The sequence below is a fragment of the Aplidium turbinatum genome, chromosome 3 (genome assembly GCF_918807975.1).
Source record: "Aplidium turbinatum chromosome 3, kaAplTurb1.1, whole genome shotgun sequence".
Lineage (NCBI taxonomy): Eukaryota > Metazoa > Chordata > Ascidiacea > Aplousobranchia > Polyclinidae > Aplidium > Aplidium turbinatum.
This window is the reverse complement of record NC_137474.1, coordinates 36,599,813-36,609,184: the sequence shown is the minus strand read 5'-3', so window position 1 is coordinate 36,609,184 and position 9,372 is coordinate 36,599,813.

The window sequence follows — 9,372 nt, the reverse complement described above, 5'->3', positions numbered from 1 at the left end:
TTTGGATGTTAATTTTGCATGCGCTGTAAAGTGTTTATTGCTTTTGTGTTATTTAGTTTTTGAGTTGTGCAGTTGCAGCTACTTTTCTTGTCATTAATAACATTGTTAGTTTCAGACCAGTGTTTCACATTATTTATTTCTACAAACAAAGTTTGGCAGTTGCAGTAGGCTACACTGAGTACTTGTTGATCAGTAGTTTTCTCTAATCATCATGATTTCTTTTTATTTTGTCAAAACTGTCATTAATCGAAAAGTACCAGAACAACCTCAAAGTGTATCATAACTTTCGGTCCAATAACTAATTTTTGAAATTTTGCTTTAGCGTAGAGCTAGATTATTCAACGTTCAGTGAACATTTTAAATAACAATAACACCACTTTCTACCTATAGCAAAATAAACAAACAATTAAGCAATATATTAACTGTCCAGCCTCCAGGTTAACATGGCATAGCCTATTTTGTACTTAACTTAGCCTACAGCTCTTAAATATTGGGCCCACCTTTCACACTAACACGTTTGATAATAATTTGCACAAAAAACTTGTGGCAACCCTAGACCACTGCTTGGTTTGCGTATTCCCTGGGTTGGCTGTGATTGTAACTACTGTACACTGATGCAAGGATTTTTAAATAAAGTGGTCTGTTTTTCCCCATTTATGCATCAGGCCGTTTTGCTCAAGATCGGTAGGCTATCTTTCAAAATTCTTTGATGACCAGTTGGAACTGGATCCTTTTGGTAAAGTTTATCATTGCCAATGTAATGCACTAACTAATGCATTGCTAATCGTTCACTAAAAAAAAGAGTCATAATTGAATCTTTCTTTTTTGCAAATGTTTGCCACATGATTTTTTTAGTTTGCTTATACAAAAGTTAGCAAAAACAAATACGGCCTGTAACATCAACAAAATCTCGTGAAAATTCATGCAAACTGGAGCAACGAATAACCTTGCAGTGACGTATGTTCTAGCGGAAAAAAGTAGTTGGAGACATTTTTTTTTTTCAATTGAAACGAACCGATTTGCCATACCTTTTCCCCAATATACTACAGTTTAACAGTTTTTGCGAGAAGTGTTGAGTGCAAATATTTGTTGTAGATATGTACTGTAAGCCTAAAGAATCGGGGGCATCTATAGCCTATATTATAATGAAATATTAGTATGCTTTTGATGGCTCATTAGAAGTAACATTAGAAATCGTTTCTACATTGACAAGCACCTGGAAACGAATTTTAATGTTAGCCTATTGAACAAGAACATGGCAAGCAATTGCGTCTACATGTGTTTATTTCTGATGTGTTTTAATAGTAGCCTATGTGTTAAAGTTGTGCCAAAACAAATTTCTCTCTGCTGTAAATAAAATTAAGCGTATATGGGTCGTGATGGCCATTTTCGTGATAAATGCAGGCCTAATCGTTTTGTTTTTTTTAATTAAAAAAAAATTATACCCAGGCGCAACAAGACGGTTCCTGTTTTTCTATTCGATGGTTATCAAAGTCATCATCCGAGAACGCCTGCATCAATTCAGTTTTTAGTTGCTAAAGATGGCAAACAGTTTCTTTGGTTAATCACCAGTTAATTGTTTCTCCAGGAAGTGAAGAATTTGAACATTCTGTAGCTTTGGTACTCGACATTCTCTATCCAGATATCCACCGTATAGAAAAAAAGCTCCTTAGTTTTGCAGTGGAATCGGTTATACAGTAGTTCAGTTGGACCCAGTGATTGTATGGTTGATTGGTTTATTTTGTATTGCGACATCAAAACAGCCAAACATTAAGTCATACCTTATGCATAACGACCATATTTAACAATGGAAAATAGTAAATGTAGGCTACACTGCACCGTTTAATTAAGCAAATGCTTAAATGCTTCAAGTAAACCACAACGGTAAGCTGCTGGGTGGCCATGCTGGCGGCTCTTTTCTTTCCACAAAAATAACCGTCGAATACCTTCATGGAAGAATGGTGGTGGGGTTACTAACAAACTCAGCCTGTTATTATTGTCAGGAATGCAAGAGCAGACTTTATTTTTACATGAGTCAGGTCGATCATAAACTGCTACAAAGCGATTTCGATTAGCTAGTAGCTTTAGTTAAGATAATTCAAGTAGAATCATATATTTTATTAATAACGGTGTAAAACTGTTTTATTTTGATCAACAACGCACGAGTACAAAATAATTGACACGGCGAGAAGAACACAATAAACATACAATTTGGGTAGAGAGGTAACTTTTTTAAACCATAAACAAACGTAACCCAGCAACCACACTACATTAAACATAATAAAAACAATACGCTAACGTTTTCAGCTAATCATGCAGCCCTTTTCAAGCCTATAAGAAAAATATTTCTAAAAGAAATCCGAAAGAGTAATACACTATATCGCAACAAAATATGGACAAATCTAAACATTTGAGAAACTTGCTTAACTTGCGTTAAGGAGACTGTTTCTAAGAAGTTTATAGGTCAAAATAAAGTCAAAAAATTGACAATAAAGTTAAAATTTGTCAAATTATTAATTTTGACAAACTTTTTGTGTTTCTTGAGAGTAATTTTTGTCAAAATCCTCATGGAAGCATTGTAAATCAAGAACTGCCACACAATTAAATCATATTAACCCATAAAAGCAGGAAATATGTCACAATGCCCTTGAATCAGAAGTAACTTTTTGCAAATTGTCCATTGTTTATTCATTGCTACTTATTTAAATAATTCTTATAAAGTACTTCCTCTTTACAACCGTGGTCTTTTCGAAGATCAACAGTTTGGATTTTAGGAATAGCCTACTGACATTCTGTAATACAAAAATGCCTAAGCGAGCTAAATCGTCTTCAGTAAAAGTTAGACAGATTTTTCTGATGAATTTAATGCAATTCCCGCGGGTGATTTAATTGATTTGGTACCCGGTCATTTGGTCGACAGACATTTGGTCGACAGGACGTTTGGTCGACAGGACGTTAGGTCGACAGAACAATTCATTTTAGGGTTAGGGTTAGTTAACTAACCTTAACCCTAACCTAACCTTAACTCTAACCCTAACCCTAACCCTAAAATGAATCGTTCTGTCGACCCAACGTCCTGTCGACCAAATGTCTGTCGACCAAACGACCGTACACCGTTGATTTAAGGTGCAATTTTTGCGACTTTACAGTGAAGTGCGATAAAAAGTATTTTATTGAAAGCCACAGGAAAAGTAAACGCCATCAAGCTGGATTGGAGTGACAACAAGCATCGCAATCAAGGCAAAGTTTTATTAAACAACCCCTTTTTATTGAACACGTTTGGGTCTGAAATCGACAAAATATTATGTTTGGGTAACTGGTATCAATTCAAGGAAGAGCTGTGGCCTCTACAAATAAGCAATTTCGATAGGACAAAATAGAGTTAAAATTTGATAAAAAATAAAGTCAAAAAAATTATCTTTTAGATCAAAATAAAAATGGCCCTACTTAATCATATATCTTATTTTATTGACTTTGCAAAAAAGTCATGTAGTTATAGCAGTCCACTACAAATGACAGTGACTTCTCACTTCTCTTCTAAAAGCTTCAATAAACTTTCTTTCACCTTTCATTTATCACCTCCACCTTACATTCCGTTTTACAACTCCAGACATCCAAGTTAAATTCTGTGATGTTTCCATTAGGGCCAAATTTTGAAAGGCGAGGCTACTTAGTTTGCTTCAAAACCTTTGTAATGTTACAAAAAATTACACACATAGTAAGAACAGTAAAATCAAGATTTCAAGAACCTTATTTTATCAGTCACCTTATTAATTTTACTGTGTAAGAAATTTTTTTCATAAGTAGCCTATAGTAAATGGCAATCATGTCATGAGGCACAAGTTTAAAAAATAGTTTTTTTATGTGAAGGCTAACATGAGCTATGTCAATCGAAAGTTTTTGAAATAAAACGAAAGTTCTAAACTTATAGAAGGGCCAGGGGTGCTTAAAAAAAGTTATAAATTTACTTTATTTTGAGCAAACAAAAGTCGTTTAGAGCAGTGGTTCTCAACCGCCGGTCCGCGGACCGGTGCCGGTCCGTGTAATTATTTTGCCGGTCCGCAGAAGATCTTACTTTCTGCAGAGCTTATTTTAATGTGAAGTCATTAACATATTTTAAAATTGTGATTGCACTGTGAAATATGCACAGCTGTAAAACTGACATATCTCCACGTAAAATTGTTTGATAATAAAGGTGAACTTTTTGGTGATCTAATTTTGTGCCGTTGATAATGTTTTTGTGACAAGTTGCGCATAGTTTTCAAAAAGTATTGAAACGCAGAAATACATAACCAAATGGGGAATTTTATCCTTAATTTTGAAAAATTTTGAAGTTGTTGGAGACGAAAACTTAAAATTAGATAAATTTGAAGTATCGGGATAGTCAGGCCTACAATGGAAATTTGTCAAAACCGGAGTTTGAGAAAGCAAAGATCTTGTTTTTCAAAGACTATGCGGAAAATTGCGCTTCGGAATAGAATGAAGACAAGCCGATTTGCTGTGAAAAATGCTGGTAAAATGGAGTGGTGAAAAAAGTAAAAAGAGGTGCTGAGCATTGTGAGTCAACACTTGAAAGAGTTGGTTAACAATTTTGACGATCATTTTGCGTAACATGAAAATCCTCGACATAGAAACTTTTGGATAAACAATCCATGCATCGATGAATGATGTCAACACATGCAACCTTAATCTTCATGATAAAGAAAGTCTGATTGAATTACAATATGTTGTGATTCTACTTTGCAGTTAAGATTTGAAAAACATCATTGTAACAGTTTTGGATATCTCTTGCAAACGAATTCGTGCCATCGAATTGATGGTAATTGTTTCAACTACGACAATTCTTTTTCATATCTAGCTTTAATAACAAAGCAAAGAAATCGCCTGGATGCCGAAACAGAGCTACGTGTTTTAGAAACTTCTTTGATATCTCGTCTTCCTCACATAGGCTACCGGCAGCGTAACAGTAGGAAATTTTCCACTGACATTGATTTTGTATGCAAATTGATTGACAATTTTCTGTTTGAGTTGATTTGATTGCCGTTTTATTCCAATTTTTGTCCTGAATACAAATCATAATGCTGAAACCTTGCATTATGGTTCGCAACGACAACTTTAGATAACTAAACGTTACAAATATTCATTCTATTCACTACGATCTTTGGTTGCCAGTCCGTGAACATTTTTTTAAAATTTTGCCGGTCCCCCACTGTTAAAAGGTTGAGAACCACTGGTTTAGAGCATTAGCCTACTAGTAGCCTACCAGTGACGTAGGCAATGTATGACCATACACTGTTGTCAGATAGTTGCCACGCGTCGGTTATTTTTTTATTTCCTACTTAGCCTACGTCAACTGCAGTATGATGCAGTTCACATGAACATCATTCCAGATGCAACTAAATCTTCAAAATGGAATTGCTAAGTGTTCCAGTGTCCAATTTCAATAAGATCAAGAAACCGGGAACAGACGTTAAGAGACATTAGCGTCTACTTTACTACGAATAAAAGTGTTCACTGCGTGAGATACTTTCATTTCCCTATGAATTTATGTGCCGGCTATCTATTATTCTCCGTCCCTTTTGATCAAGTTAAGTTTTGTAAACCTGTTTATTGTATTAGAACTACAACTACGTTGTGGCCGGATATGCAAATGTATCACAACTTGTAGCAACAATTATGAGACATGTGATTAAGCCTACATATAAGTGACTCATTTTTCTTAGTTGATCTAATGGAAACTATGATCGAGCATTAAGATTCATCAGCGTATAGGTCCACAGATAGCCTGGGAAAATATTTTTTTGAAGAGACACGATACTTTGTAGTGTTCACAAATAGACTATGACGTTTACTCAGTTAATCTACAGAAACTTTATTGTCATAACCGGCTTATTCAGTGTCAATTTTACTGTAAATACCTTCACTTTGCTGTGTAAACTAATGTTTGTAGGCCTAAAAGGATCTAAAGAAATTAGTATTTGGCCGTATAGTAAGTTTATGCCTTTAAACTTCTCTAAGTAGTATTTATTAATGATATAGCTGAAATGGCAGAAAAAAAATTTTTTTTTCGACCCAAATCAGTTCAAATTGAAAGATGTTGTACTGATTACAGCTCAGACGCCTTTAAATAAAATACACTAAATTGATGAAGTGCATCCGTTACCTAAGAGTTAACAAACAATATCATAAAAAAATTGTTAAAGCCATTGTTCTTTCTTATGTTGTGTGGAATGAATCCTTAGACTTAGAGAGAAGATATATAAGAATTTAAGTGACTTTTAAAGCCACAAAATAAAGCGAACTGATTTCCACGTGCGCCACAATTACTAACAAACCAGTTGCAGAACTTTGTAGTTGTACTTCTCGCTACAGTAGTCTATGCGGTTTTGACAAAGCAGATGTTCAGCTTGTAAATCTAGTCATTTATAAAACTTGACTAGTATGGCAGCATTCAGGAACGTTCTTGTTTGACTAATTGCTTGGTCGCAAAATTGCAAGTAATCTATTTCCAAACCCATTTGCAAATCAAAAAAATAAATTTGATTTCATCTTGAATATGTGTTTTTAAAAATATGCATCTGACATAGGTCTATATGTAGCCATGTAGCCTACACCTACACGCACGTCTTTTTACAATCGATGCAATTTTGGATGTGTCAGTGAAATTTTTAAGGTATATTGTTGTAAACATATTTCTTCTTTCTTTATTTAGGTTGTCACTAGCTTTTGCAAAAATTATAAAAAATAGAACAGTAGGCCTACCAAATTAGCCTAAGCATCTGGTTTAATAAGTCAAATAAAGAAGTTGCTTGACGGGCGTTTGAAAAACCTTCTTTGGTAATATTCAAACTGCTTTCACCAAATCGACTGAAAAGAGTTTTATTATGATGAAACGACCTTCATCTTTTGCAATCTTCTTTCTTTTATGCCTCACACATACTGTTGTTAGCGCTGTGAGTAGCTAGTCTAACTTTAATGCTATACTACTAACTGCATAGCTCCATGATAATCATAATAGTTTGTTTCAGCAAAATATTTGTTTTTTGGTTTAGTTTGAATAAGTACCCTCGGATTGAGGAAAACTTTGATAGGTAATTCTTGATAGTTTTATTATTCATTTACTTGTAGTTGTAGAGGCCTTGAACACTGATGCAGGTCCGGTTACCGAGAATGGCAGAACGAAATTTCCAGTTGGCGAAAAATTGTTGTCTGTGAATTATTCCATCCATTAGGTGCCGCTGAATGGAAAGCAGCCCGGAAATGCGTTGCTCAAGCGCACACCCCGAGAGTCGAACCAGCGCCGCTTGATATTGAGGTTTCTTCTTACAGAAAGTTAGGCGTTTAACCTACAGAGCTATAATGGTTTACTGGCTGATCCTAATATAGCCACATGGTGACCGGAAAGAGATGATCGCAATTTGTATTCGCTACTTTTATAAGTTCACCCGAAGTTTTATGAGTAGCCTACCATCACTCCATCAGCCCTTTATAACTTTTTGACTTACAATATCATTATTATTGCAACAGCCGAAGATATTTTGGTGGTTTAAACAATAAAGTTTTATTTAAACTAAGCTTTTAAATACTGAAAATATTGAAAAGTAACTCAACGTGTAAGAAGAATACCTGTTTAAACAAAACATTCATTGCCTTGGCAAATTAAAAACCAAAACAAACTACCAATGTCAGTCAGATCTGCTTGAAAGAAGCTTAATTGACAACAGTAAAACCTTTTTAGTGTCAAGAGGAATTGCGCTTCTTCGTGCGGAAAAAGCAACAATGGGTTGCATGTTGCATTGCTTTTACTTTTATGTTAATTTCTACCTCTCTAGCAAGCGTCTCAAACAGGCGGCCCGCGAGGACTTTTGGTATGGCCCGCAATGCATTTTTAAACTTTGAAATAATTAACAATTGCAGCACACATTTTTTCTGCAGATTGAGAAAAATTAAATGCACTCCAAAATTGCTCAAAATGTCTGAAAATGCCCATTAAACTTTATACGACTTTATAGCACTATACTGTCACGCGAATTTTATTGCTGCAAGAAACTCGTATTGTTACATCACAATCACATTGTCTATTCACTTATTGTGTCTTTATCCCAATAATAACATTGGTGTTTGCTGAAGTCAGTTCTTTAAGGGTTTAGTTTTTTCCGCGCTTTTGAAAGTTGATTGCCAAGATTTTTACTCTTCAGATCCGTTGTTTCGTTTGTGTTCGTATAGTGTTTTTCCATCTCTTTGTTCTTCCTACCTTTTCTTGCGATCTAACGTCTTGGCGTGTTCTTACTACCTTTTTTATTGCGTTTTAACTGTGTTGTTTTGTTCTTTGACTTCTTATTGTGTATTGCGGCCCTCGGGTTAATTTACACGTGTTCCTTTTACCCTCAGAGCAGCTTGAGTTTGAGACCCTTGCTTTAGAATATCTATTTTTATTGCAATTACTTGTCTCTGTTGCATTGCAGGATCAAATATTTTGCGACACCTATGGATTCACAAGACACTATTGCAACGGTAATTTCTTTTAAAGTTGAGGAAAGTCTAATATCATATTTTTTACCGTTACATTTGCGTATAATATAAACCCAAACGCAAAATGTGGCAGTTGTAAATGTAATTCGTAAAAAGCAAAAATCTTTCATAACTTTATCAGGATAGTTGCAGGATAGTTGAAGAGCACGAGCATGTTTGTTAACCAAGTTATCTAATAAGCGAGGGCCAGTTTGTTTTTCGTGGAGAAAGAAACGGGATGGCCTTATATTATGATATATATATTTGCCTATCGCAGCAACTAATAACTCTATAATTTTTTTACACCTCCCTCACATACTACGCAAGATGTTATGTCTCAACGTGGCAAACATATAGCTTGTCCAATGATACCTCAACCTTTGCAAAAATGCTCGTCCAGTCCAGTGATACCTCAACCTTTGCAAAAATGCTCGTTCAGTGATGCTTCAACCTTTGCAAAAACAAAAGGAATATGCACCACATTTGAACCCTTTGGTATGAACCGGGAGTTAAAACCCTACTCCACTTGTTACAATGGGTAAAAGGGGCTCTTACCAGACGCTATGTAAGATAGTTAAAATTGCTATTGCACACATACTAAAATATATTTAATTAACTATTATACGTCAAAAAATTACATTTCGTTTCAGATGATTCAGAATATTGCTGTAAAGAAAACACTAATTTCTGCTGCTCAAAGGCAGACAACTTTTATCCTGATATCAGCTACTGGTATAGTAAATGGTGTAAGTAAACTTCAAGGGATATGTTCACAAAAAAATATTATTTATCATTACCGAACGTGTTTTTTTGGTCAGGAATGCAAGAGCAGACTTTGTAAAAACGTAATGCAAACGACTT